Here is a 13578-nt window from a genome sequence, read left to right on the forward strand (position 1 = left end):
TTCAGCTTTTTGAGGAACCACCAAACTGCCTTCCACAGTGGTTGCACCATTTGACATTCCCACCAACAGTGGATAAGTGTGCCTCTTTCTCCGCATCCTCTCCAGCACTTGTCATTTTCTGTTTTGTTGATAATGGCCATTCTGGTGGGTGTGAGATGATATCTCATTGTGGTTTTGATTTGCATTTCTCTAATGGCCAGGGACATTGAGCATCTCTTCATGTGCCTTTTGGCCATATGTATTTCCTCTTCTGAGAGGTGTCTATTCAAGTCTTTTTCCCATTTTGTAATTGGGTTGGCTGTCTTTTTGTTGTTGAGTTGAACAATCTCTTTATAAATTCTGGATACTAGACCTTTATCTGATATGTCATTTCCAAATATTGTCTCCCATTGTGTAGGCTGTCTTTCTACTTTCTTGATGAAGTTCTTTGATGACAAAAGTGTTTAATTTTTAGGAGTTCCCATTTATTTATTTCCTTCTTCAGTGTTCTTGCTTTAGGTTTAAGGTCCATAAAACCGCCTCCAATTGTAAGATTCATAAGATATCTCCCTACATTTTCCTCTAACTGTTTTATGGTCTTAGACCTAATGTTTAGATCTTTGATCCATTTTGAGTTAACTTTTGTATAGGGTGTGAGATATGGGTCTTCTTTCATTCTTTTGCATATGGATATCCAGTTCTCTAGGCACCATTTATTGAAGAGACTGTTCTGTCCCAGGTGAGTTGGCTTGACTGCCTTATCAAAGATCAAATGTCCGTAGATGAGAGGGTCTATATCTGAGCACTCTATTCGATTCCATTGGTCGATATATCTATCTTTATGCCAATACCATGCTGTTTTGACCACTGTGGCTTCATAATATGCCTTAAAGTCAGGCAGTGCAAGACCTCCAGCTTCGTTTAAACCTCCTCTTAACTCTTATCCCTCACCCCATTATTTACCTCTGCTGTTGCTGTGGTAGTGCTGATGGTTTCCTTTTGAACACAGCTCATAGCATGCCATAACAGTTTTTCCCTTGTACCCTGGGTTATTATCCTCTTAATATCTTTGATTTTTCTCCATTGCTTTTCTGCTTTCAGTTTTGTTGGTTTGTAATTTTATTTCCTTATGTTCTTCCGCTTCCTTTGTACTTATTTTGTTCTTTTCCCTAGTTTCTTGAAGTAGAAGCTTAGGTGATTGATTAAAGTCTTTTTTAATATAAGCAATTAGTGCTATAAATTTCTTTCTAATTACAACTTTAGCTGCATACCATGTATTTTAATACTTTATTTTTATTTGGTTCAATTTATTTTTTAAATTTCACTTTTGACTTCCTTTTGGGCCCATGGAAAACTTAGAAATGTGCTGTTTATTCTTCAGATGTTTTGAAATTCTCCTGATACATTTTGTTTGTATTTGATATCTAGCTTGGGGAACATGCAATTTGTTTAATTTCAATTTTTTCACATTTGGTAAGTTTGGTTTTATGACCCAAGATTTGGTCTATCGTGGTGAATGTTCCCTGTTCAGTTGGAAAAAATATGCATTTTGCTATTGGAAGGTAAAGTACTGTATAAACATCTGCCATATCTGATTGATTGATAGGGTTGTTCAGTTCTATATACTTTCTATCAATTCTTGAAGCTCTCTTAAAGTCCCCAAATATAATAATGAATTTGTTTGTTTCTCTTTTCAAATGTCTGATTGGCTTTATGTATTTTGACACTCTGCTGTGGTGGATGCACATTTAAGATGATTATGATTTCTTGATGAATTGACCATTTTATAGTCATATGATGCTTCTCTTTGTCCCTGGTAATTTTGCTTGGCTTGAAATCTACTTTATCTTATAACAGCATAGCTGCTCCAGTCTGCTTTATATTTAGTATTTGAATGGCATATCATTTTCCACCCTTTCAGTTTTAATCCACATTTATCATTATATTTGAAGTGCTCTTCATGGAGCTAGAATGTAGTTGGTCATGTTTTTATATCCATTCTACCAATTTCTGACTTTCAGTTGTATTTTTTGACCATTTACACTTAGTGTGATTATGGATGACCAACAGGCATCACCCTACACTTCCTATGACCATAGCACCCAGAAGGGACTGGTAGGAGAACCACATGTGACTGTAAAGCCTAGTGGGTGGGGTAAGCAGCACAGGTGATCTTTTCATGATATTCACCTGGAGTAAGGAAAATTTGAATTGTTCTGTCCAGAAACATTGCCCTTTTTCTGGTCCTTCAACATACAGCAAGCTTTTATTGTTATTTATTTATTTATTTATTGCATGGGCAGGCTCTGGGAATCGAACGCGGGTCTCCAGCGCGGCAGGAAAGAATTCTGCCACTGAGCCACCTTGCCCACCCATATTATTTTTTAAATATTAGATTTTTGCCTGTGACCTTTGGCTGTTTAGAATTTTAGGCTTCTAGCCTGTAGGTGAAAATATATGGGAGGCAAATAATGCAAAATAAAATAAAAGCAAGCGAACAAACAAAACCCAAGTACTCATCACCAGTTGCTAGACATTTTGCCATCTTTCCACTTTTCAGTCTTCTGGTAGTTGCCGTTTGTATTTTTTCAAGAATGTTACTTTAATTACCAGAAAGAATGGAGTGGAATTCATGTATTCCATCTAGTCTGGAATGAGAAGTCATCCTGGTCTCTTTTCAAATCACTGTGTCCTACTGAACAGCTTGTTACTGTATATGGTACTTTAAATATCACCTCCACTAATAAATTGTTGAAAACATTAAACAATACCACTTTATCAAAAATATTTTTCTTTAATAATTTCAAAAGAATTTTAAATGATGTGAATCTTTTTGAAGAAAACTTGAAATCCTTACTTCATTGGGCAGAATATGAGATGAATGGAGACCTAGCCACTGAAGTGAATTTTAGCATCAAAGATATTGGCTTCTGGGGAAAAGTTTTGTTTTTTATTTTACTGAAAGAAATGATATTTCATTTCCAAGGAGCATATTGTATGAACAGAATTTACTAGAATATCTCTTTTATCTATCAATGGGTTTTATTTTTGCCTTGGCACATATTACCAAATTGTTTGGGTGGTAATCCTGGTTGCATAGTTGAAAGGACTAAGCTCCTATTCACAGTGTTCATGGCACACATTGGATGCTCAATAAATATTATCAAATAGAATCATGCCTGCCTTATCAGTTTTATCATTGATAACCCTTTCACACTTTATTTCAAATTCTAATCTTTAATCCTCAACAAAATTGTCTTTTTCTTTCCATACACTTGATCAATGTGCATTAAATATCTTACCTGGACTCTACACAGTGCTCTGAGGTAGACACAGAGAGAAGAATAAAATGGAATTTCTTTATTTGAGAAAATAATAACACAGCAAAGATAAACAAACAACAAGAGATGCAGAGAGAGAGGCTTGCATAGAGTTTGGGGAAACACAAATTGCAGAGGGCAATTGATTTTACCACAGGAGTTGTAGGGAGCTGGTAATCTGAAAACATTTCACAGTGGAAGGAAGAAATGCGCTGTTTCTGGAAGGTGAAAAAATGTTTGTCATGAAGAATGAGATTTTCAGTGTTATGGGGGGAAGAAAGATCTGGCATTGCTTGACTTTAAGTTCTTATTTTTCAGCCCCTGGTAGTGTCAGGAGATATAGAGAAGGGAATTTCAGTATGAGATATGTCAAGGTCACAGAGGCAATATAAACAGGTATCAAAGACTTGTCTTAAGTGGACATTATTATTTCACTGGATTTAGGTTATTTGAGAATTGGTGATAGTATTCTCTGATATGAAAGATAAAGCAGATTTGGAGGAAAAACAAGATAGGGTTACTTACAAATAAGCTATTCTAGATGCCCATTGTACATCCGTGTATGCATACACCGTATCCACTGTATATATGTGTATAGAGCTCTAGTTTTAAGATTAGATATATATCACCAGGATGAATAACCCAAGAGGAGTTACTCTTACCTCCCATTTGAATGGGTAAGCATGTATATACAGTGTCTATAGGTACCTTTATCAAGAATTTTGGTTATGATGAGAAGAAGGCAGATAAAGAGGGGATCTATGGACAAATAGCCAGAAAGAAGGAATAGCTAACAGATCAGGAGAAATGATGGCTGCTGGAGTTAAGATTGTAGCACAGATTCAAGGACATAAAGACCTACTAGCCTTGAATAGATCACATGGGCTTCTGAAACCAGAGGAAAAAAACAAAAATCAGAACTTGCACATTCAAACGACTATTGTCTTTTTTCAAATCATCTATTTGAAAGGCTATAAAATTATTAAAATTTTGACTAAGTTGCTTAAGATGTTTAGGAAGTCCCTCTATTAAATATATCCTTGGAAACAATGGATTTACCACAAAAACACACATACATCCAAGTCTTCTCATTTAAACGTAGGTGTGATGCCTGGAAATGATCAAGAGTCACTTGAGTTATGGGTGATGAATAAGGCAAGATGGATGATAAATCTTTGGTGTAAAACAATGTTTTCTAGAGTAGATTTATTTGCTGGTACAAAAGCCCGTTCTAAAAGGGAGTCCTCAAATGTTTACTGTTTTAAAAAATTTTGGAAAAAGTGCATGGCCTTAGTGGTTCAATACTTTTATGTATTCATGCCACAAAAATGTAAAAAAAAAAAAAAAAATTCCCCTGTGTTATTTGTGTTACACTAGAGAGTATTTTGATGAGCAGCATTCAATTGACTATGTTCTGTTTATTTGTTATAAGCCAGAATTATAAAACAATGAATGCTGATTTTATATGGCTACATATATGGTGGTCACCAAAATCTGTATAGACAAAATATGGCTCATGTCTTTAGCTCTTCTAACTATTGTATTTGCACGGAGTCTGATTCATTTGGGTGTAACTCTCAGTGACTTAATTTGTGATTATATATTTTACAAAATAATTCAGCTGAATAGAAGTTGCAAGATCTCAAACTTTATTGCTAAAGAAAGAATTCTGGGTTCAATGAATTCAGTGACGTTTATATATCTCATTAAAAGTTTGGGTACATTGGGGGTTCAAGGGTAGTTCAGTGGTAGAATTCTTGCCTGCCATGTGGGAGACCCAGTTTCAATTCCCAGTCCATGTATTTCCCCGAAAAACAAACAAACAAGCAAAAACAATGCAAAAAATTAAACAAATGGTGCTGCAATAATGGGATATGCACATGGAAAAATAATGAAATATGACCCCGCCATAAAGCATACAAAAAAAGAAAGAAAAAAAAGTTTGGGTACATTAATTATCCACACAGAAAAATGTCTGGTGTTAACATACAAGGTAGGATTTCCTACTGTTTCATTATTTCTATGATACTGTTTTCCTCCTCTCTGTGCCTCAGCTTCTACCTTGCAGCTTCTCCAAGTGTGATCCAGTGATGAATATGCACTTTTCCCAAGTCTTCCTGGTAATATTTATGCACAGTTAAAGGCATTGAATTTGCTGGATATATGTTGTAAAAAAATTTGAACCACCCAGAGACAATATACTTTGACTTTGAAGATCTCCTCATAGGTGGTCAGGTATGAAAGGAAGACAGACAAGCAGCACAGCATAGGGCCAAGTCTATTGATTTCGGGTCGAGGAGACTTGAATTGGATTTCTGTTCACCTCTTGCTACTCTGTGTTTAAGAAAAATGCCTAAACCTCTTTGAAGCTCAGTTTTTTCTTCTGTAAAATGGTGGTAGTAACTACCTCATAAATCTATTGTAGGGATTAAATGAGAATAAAAGTACACTGAGCACCTTTCTTCCTTTTATTTCCTAATTGATCCTATATTCATTTTCCTGCCCAGCCTCTATTTCAGAAGTCCAATCTCAAATATATGACTTTTAGACCAGACACATGGGTATTATAAAAAAGCTAAGAGTTCGGTAAGACAATGGAGGATTACAGAAATTGTGGTAAACTGGAGAATGTGTACCCCATCTAAAGACATTCTAATTTAAAAAAAATTAATCACTGTGGGTCAAATAAAACTCATTGGTTGGTCAAATCAGATACTTGACCATTTCCATCCTCTGACTTAAACTGTTACATACAGATCCCTTCTTATAAACCAAATCTCTTTGATGGTGTATTAGTTTCTGAGGCTGCTATAACTAATTGCCTAAACCAGGTGTCACGAAATGACAGAAATTTGTTCTCTCATAGTTCTGGAGGCCAGAAATCTGAAATCAAAGTGTAAGTAGGGACAATTCTTTCTGAAGGTTCAAGGGGAGAATGATTCCTTGCCTTTTTCAGCTTCTGGTGACTCCAGGCATTCTCTGGCTTGTGGCTGCATCACTCTAATTTCTGCCTCCATCTTCACATGGCCTTCCCCTTTCTCCTCTTCTAGTCTCTTATAAGGACACCTCCCATTTGATGTTAAGGCTCACCCTTCTAATCCAGGATGATATCATCTCAAGAGTCTTAATAACATTTGCACAGACTCTCTTTCCAAATAAAGTAACATTCACAGGGTCTGGAAATTAGAACATGGACATATCTTTCTGGGGGATACCATTCAAACATCTAGAGACTGTAATTTTTTTTTCTTAATTATCTTGATGTACATCTTTAACTGTCTGAACTAAGCAACTGGACATTAGCTTAACCGTGGGTTTCATTTCCTTTGTCCTGGCTTTCTCCTGGGATATGCTGTACGATGCACCTCAGTTCTAAAACACTTCTTCCTTTATATACAGTTCTGCTAAGTTTTGTGATCTCTCAGTTCTACATTGTGGTAGTTAGATTCAGTTGTCAAATTGGCCAGGTGAAGGCACCTAGTTCTGTTGCTGTGGACATGAGCCAAAGGTACGTGAAACTCATCTGTTGCTCATTACATCTGCAGTCGGCTAGGAGGTGTGCCTGCTGCAATGAATGACTGACTTAATTGGCTGGTGCTTAAATGAGAGAGCACAACGTAGCACAGCCCAAGCAGCTCAGCATACCTCATCTCAGCACTTGTAGCTTAGCCCAGGCCTTTGGAGGTGCAGAAAGAAATCACCCTGGGGAAAGTTGTTGGAACCCAGAGGCCTGGAGAGAACGTCAGCAGAGATCACCCTGTGCCTTTCCACGTAAGAAAGAACCTCAGTTGAAAGTTAGCTGACTTTCCTCTGAAGAACAAACAAAGTAAATCCCCTTTTATTAAAAGCCAATCTGTCTCTGGTGTGTTGCATTCTGGCAGCTAGCAAACTAGAACAATAAGCATGAACTCATCTCTGGTTGAGGTTAGAGAAGATAGGGGGCATAATAAACCATTAGGGCATGTCAGATCATCTCTCTATCTTAGCCGAAAGAAACTTCTTTCACTGTTAGAGACTAATGGAGGAAACCTCATCTTCACAGTGAAATAGAAAGAAAATGATTATTTTCTTAATTCTCATCCCTGTCTTTCAGAGTCTTGATTGGTATTTAACTGAGGTACATATACAATCTTTAGGTTCCATCTCAACTGAGCCAGTTCTAACCATGGTGGCAAATAAATCATCTGTTTGTCTCCTTAAATAGAAGGTGGGCTGGGCTGGTTGTTCCCAAGGCTAGGGCTGGGTACAGATGCACAATAATTCAGGATTGCAGTTCCTTGGCATGGAGTCTTGGGACAAGAGAAAGCACCCTCTGAGAATTCTGAGTCAGTCATGAAAAGAACAGTCTGGGGCTGAATAACCAAATCTAAAATTAAGGCAAGGCAATAGGAGCAAAATCAAGAGACAAGGACGATTAGGTAGCACAAGGAGAGTGTGTATATAGATAATTAGGGCAGAGATAAAATGGCAAGGCAAAAAATACTCTTGGTGAAAGAGTGGCTGCTTTTTATAGGGATCCTGAAATGAAAGTACCTCATTGTAGGTCTAGAAAGACAGCCAAGGTTTTGGTCAGGCCCAGAAGATGTCTTTCCTAAGTGGTATATAATCCAGGGCTAGAATCCTGTTCCCCATGGCTCTAGCCCATATAACTGCCACCCAGGCTTCTTGAACATCTGTCCGTTGTCTGCTTCTGGTCCGGGCTGTACTCCCATGCCAAGATCTCTGTCTAGCTGGGTAATTCAACTTTCCTGAAACCTATTGCTTGTTATCAGTATTTGTTTCTACGGCTTCCTGCTGACAGCCCTGGCAAACATCTATTTCACCCCAGTGGATTTCCCTTTTAAAAACCCTGGCTTGATTCTCTTTCTTCTGACCACAGGCTATTGCCCCAGGCCCTTTGCATTGTTTCTAGCCCTGTCTTTTCTGGCTTACATATTTACCTGTTAATTAAGATGCGAGTTCTAATTATTCCTTTTACAAATAAGTGGCCCTTACTTTGGTCAATTTGTGCTTTAAGTGCATAAATTATCCTAGCCTAAGCCAGCTCTTAATATTCAGAACTCTTAACTGTAATGTCATCTACATTTCCCCAACTACTCCATGAATTATCTCTTTAACCCCTTACTCTGTAGGTACCTATGAATACTCCTATAAAGGCTTTGGTTAAATTTATGGCAGCCTCCTACGTCCCAGGTCTAGGTTCTCTAATTCTACACCATTTGGAAGTTGATGATCCAATGTGACTTTTTAGTTTTCAAATTATCTTTCTTGCATATTCTGAAAGATGTCAGCAGGATTAAAATTTCCTAATTCCCCCCCCAACCTATGTTAATTATACTAATCTGGCTCTTCCTCCCTGAAATAACAGAACAAAACCGATTTTAGAGAAACAGGGACAAATATATGCAGCAGCTAATGGATACTGTCTATTACTTGGGTAATATAGAAAATTATGCAATATTGTCTATATAATAAGAGTATTATTTATAAATATGCTTTATAAAAAGGTTTATAAGAACTCAAGTTTCCAAACTTAAGAAAAATTAAGGAGAAAAATTTGGATTCCAAAAGATTGATCTGATTTACAACAGGATTCATTAAAGTTCTTTGAAAGAGAAAATCACCTAAATGAATGTAAATGTAAAATATGGCTTTAATTTCTACATGTCAATATATATCTTCTCAGCAATACAATAGCAACATAAAGAGTATAATTCACTTAAAACATCAAATAAACCACGAATAGAACTACTTGGATATTAGATTCAAAACTAAAATTCAAATTTAATGTTAAATTACACCAACTTCCTTATCATACTGAATCATTTACTTTCTGAACAGAGAAATGTACTTGATGTTTTTCCCTTCCAGATTAGCTCTCAGATTTTTATAATAGGTGAAAAATAATTGGACCTCTCATGTGGAGAAAATCTTAAAGTGGAAGCTGCCTAAAATAAATTTTAAATGCACACACAAACACACACAATTCTCTTTTATTTGAGTTCAAGCTCATGGCTAAGATTTTGCTAGATGATATCTTTTGGAGTACAAAATTATGAACACAAGTACAAACATTAGATATATATTTATATGATAAAAATTTATGATACACAATAAATTTTAACTTTAAATATATAGGTATATTTAATTTCTGGTCTAGGTACAGTATAATTAAATCAGTTTTGAAATGTACTTTGTTGTATACAAATTGTAAACATCTGAACATTAAATCTCTCACCAAAATACTGATATGTGGTTCTGAACTATATATATCATCTTATTATATATGTATAATATTATACATATTAATATATACATATTAATATATATTATACATATATAATAAGTATAATATCTTTTATACATACTTATTAAAAGAAGAAAGTGTTCAAATTCAAAGAACATCTGTGATAATGCTAAATCAAGGTTATGATTGTTATAAACTTTGCCTCCAGCAAATAAATCATTAACAAACATTTTATCTTTTCACCATCATGCCCTTACTTTGTTACCCAAGAGAAATAAAAACATGTCCACAAAAGGATTCATACAAAAGTATTTCAACAGTTTAATTTATAACAATTCAGGTAACAACTCACCTGTTCATCAACAGGAGTTACATTCATGCAGTGGAATACAACACAGCAATAAAAATGGCATACTGTTAGCATTCAATATTATGTTATAACAATGATATATTCTTACACAATATTATCACATTAATGATTCTCAAAAACATTTCGTTTAGCTAAAGGGATGAAATATAAAAGAGTTCATACTGTATATTCTGGCCAATTACAACGAGGTCAGAACAATGCTTTCCTGTGGCAGGACGGGGGTAGAATGATTGGGAAAGGGCAGGAAAACACTTTCTCAAGTGGCAGAAATGGCTTGTATTTTGCTTTGTGTCTTGGTTACATGAGTACATACAATTGCAAAAACTCATCAAATTGTTCACTTAAGATCTGTGCATTTCAATCTGTGCAAATTTTACATCAACTTTTAAAAATAATCTTGAGATGAATTTCTTCATAAAAAAAGCTGAGTCTTTGTAAGGGACTGCTGCTTTTTCTTGTGTTAATAAGTCACTTTAAATTTAATGTTTGCTTAAAATGAGGAATACCAACAAACAAATCTCAATGAGATACTTTGAAGTTTGGTTTCAGAATAGACTTTATTCATTTATTTATGTATGTCATCCATTTATTTTATTTTGTCATGGTCAGATACCAGGAATAGAATCTAGGTCTCTGGCATGGCAAATGAGAACTCTGTCACTGAGCCACTGTGGCCCACCCCCATCCACTTATTTTTAAAAATGAGATCCTAACCCTACTTGGAGATTGCTGTTTTCACAGGCAATTGATAACAGCACATATAAGAAACAAATGCAGGCTATACTATAATTTCTAACAACTGTTCCCAGATATTAAACTGCTCTGTGCTAATTCTTTCCAGGTAAGATGAATGTGAAAAGGACCCTGGGCCTTTGTGTTCATACACTGCTATATAAATAGGTCTTTTTTGGCAAACACAAAACTGGCAAACACGAAACTGCCAAACCCCGTGCAACATGCAGGCTCAATCTTCTATCCAGAGAAGCAAAATGAGCTTCCATGCCTTGTCCCACAGCATACTTTGCAGGTGACTTAAGATGGCCTAATTCACACTCTGAGGAGAGGGGAGTCCAGGAATATTCGATCCATAGCCTCTGTGCAGAGCCTGCCAAAAGCACTGCAATTGGTTGTGCCAGTTGTGTTGGTATTTTATGGCTCTGTTCATCTTTAATGATCTGTAGCCTCTCTCACCATGCAAGCTTCTGAATCTTGGCTCTCTCCCAACTGCTCTATTGATCTGAAATTTGGCCAGCAAGCAAAATCCTTTGTTTGTTTTGGGGATTATATTTATTATCTGGCTCCAGACAGGGAGCACAGAATGGGGTGGAGACCTCACAGAAATGAGAACATCCACTTCTACAGTAGGGCTCCTAAGGGCCTACGACCAGTCCTTTGGTGCTATAAAGAACACTGTTCAAAGCTGTAAAGAGAATTCACATTTGCATTGTATCGATAGCAACAACAGCTTGTCAGGCCCCATCTGTCAGAGCAGAAGGTATTCTGCAGTTCAGAGAGTCAGGGCTCTGGGGCATCTCTTTTCAGGGTGATCGACTGAAAAACCACAGACCCATGTTTAGAGAGAACCAGGTTTAGGCACAGGTAAAATATTCCCCTATATGTATGCTATTATTTCAGTGGCTGGAACCAACTCTGGTTTTATTCATGTTCACTAGAGTTTTAAAGTCCTTTAAATGTGCGTTTCCAAAGCTGGATGCCCTTGGCACCTAGTTACTCAAAAAGACAAATGTGATTCCACAAGAAAGGAGATCTGTAGTCAAATATTTGGGGAGAAAACCCATGTATAATATTCCTTTCTTGAAGATTCCTGATTCATATTAATGTGTTTAAAAGCTGCTGAAAAGAAGTCTGTTTTCCTTTCTTTAAACCAGCATTTCTGCAAACTTCTCGACCCAAGGACCGCATTTCACAGAGATTTTGTAACATACATCTACAAATGGAATATAAGATGTTCTCAGGCAAAACCTCTCCAGAAAAGAAGTACTGAATTAAATATATATAATATATATTAATATATGTTATTGAATTAAATATGCATTATGGCATAAACAGTTAATATGAGGCTATTCTTGGGAGTAGGGTTTCATGGGACAGAGGATGTGTACATGAATTTGTGTGTGTTTCACAGTTATATGTGGGTGTTAGGGATGGGTATCTGTCCAGAAAAAAAAAAATCATTCTTCCTTCCACAGCTATAGAGCTGTAGCTGTGAAACAGCTACCCAACTAAACACTACATTTCCATTTCTCTTGAAGCTGGGTGTGGCTGTGTGATTACTGTTTGCCAATAGACTATAAGCAGAAAGGATGCATCAATTTCTAAATGAGGCTTTGGCCACAAAAATGATAGAAGACTTAGACACAGCAAGATCCCAGGACAGAGCAGAGCCACAGCATAGAATTTGGTCCCAAATTCAAAATCTGGAGGTCAGCCATTTGCCAAACAGGAAAAAAAAGAATGAATTAAACGAACTTCTATTGTATTGAAACTAAGTTTAGGATCTATTTGTTATAGTAGTTTAGCCCACTTTCATTAATATCATATGGGGGGAGGTGGGCAATGACATCTGGGAAGAGATTTGGAAAGGAATAAGGGTAACCATTTAAGAGCAGCAGATTTCTGAAGGGGGTAAGCACAAAGTATCCCCAAAGAGGAGAAATCGGGTCTGATGTGCCTATGCTTAATTTTGTCTTTTTCTGTCTGTGTCTAAGGGACTATGAGCACCAGCATTGAAAGTAAACTAACCCAGGATCAACATTTGATTGTGCAAGTTACTAGCTTTCTGCCTTTCTCCTTCGCCAAATCACAGTTTTCACTTGATAAAAAAAAAAATGGAGAATGATTTTCAATTTATATTATTATTTTGGGAATTAAATGAGAGGTAAATACAATGTGTTTGGCATAACGTCTAGCCAGAAACGCATCTATGGAGTAATAGTCATTAGCCTAGTCACAAATATTTTGTGTCCTCTGTCGGGTCACTTAGTGTGGTTTCATTTCCCCATATCCTTTGACGTTAGGAGTGGTCATGTGACTTTCTTTAGGCAATGAGGCTTGCAGGCAAGTCTTCCTTTCTTAAAGACACCTGTCTTCCTTTTCTATCTTAGCAATTGTGGAATCAGGGAGATGAACTCTTTTATACCTGATCATTGAGTGAGGGAAACTAGAGCAGGGTCCCCGCCTGATCTGTTTGGAGACATAGTATGAGTGAAAAATAAACCATTGCAATTTCACGTCACTGTAGCATAATTTAGCCCTTACCAAATGATTCAAAAATTGACTACTATAATTGGAGTTCTACCATAACATAAACTTAAATTACACTAAAATACATAGCCTTGGCTTGCTGTCAGTTGATATCTAGTAAAGAAACTGCCATTGCTGGCTGGGAAAATGATGACTTATGTATGTTATGAAGTGACGAAATACCTGCTAAGCCTGTTACCTGAAATAATTTGAAGACAAGCAAGTACCTAACAAACTTAGAGTTATAAAAGAAGAGATTAGAAAACAGAATGTCAGAACATTTTAGAGGCACTCTTAGTTTCATTTGACCAGGTCTTACTGAAAACAGATAAGTTCAACAAAAATTGGCTGATTTGCAACCAATAACGAAAGAGGTCAGAGGAAGTCTAGAAATAAAA

This window comes from Tamandua tetradactyla, chromosome 11 (genome assembly GCF_023851605.1).
Source record: "Tamandua tetradactyla isolate mTamTet1 chromosome 11, mTamTet1.pri, whole genome shotgun sequence".
Taxonomy (NCBI): domain Eukaryota; kingdom Metazoa; phylum Chordata; class Mammalia; order Pilosa; family Myrmecophagidae; genus Tamandua; species Tamandua tetradactyla.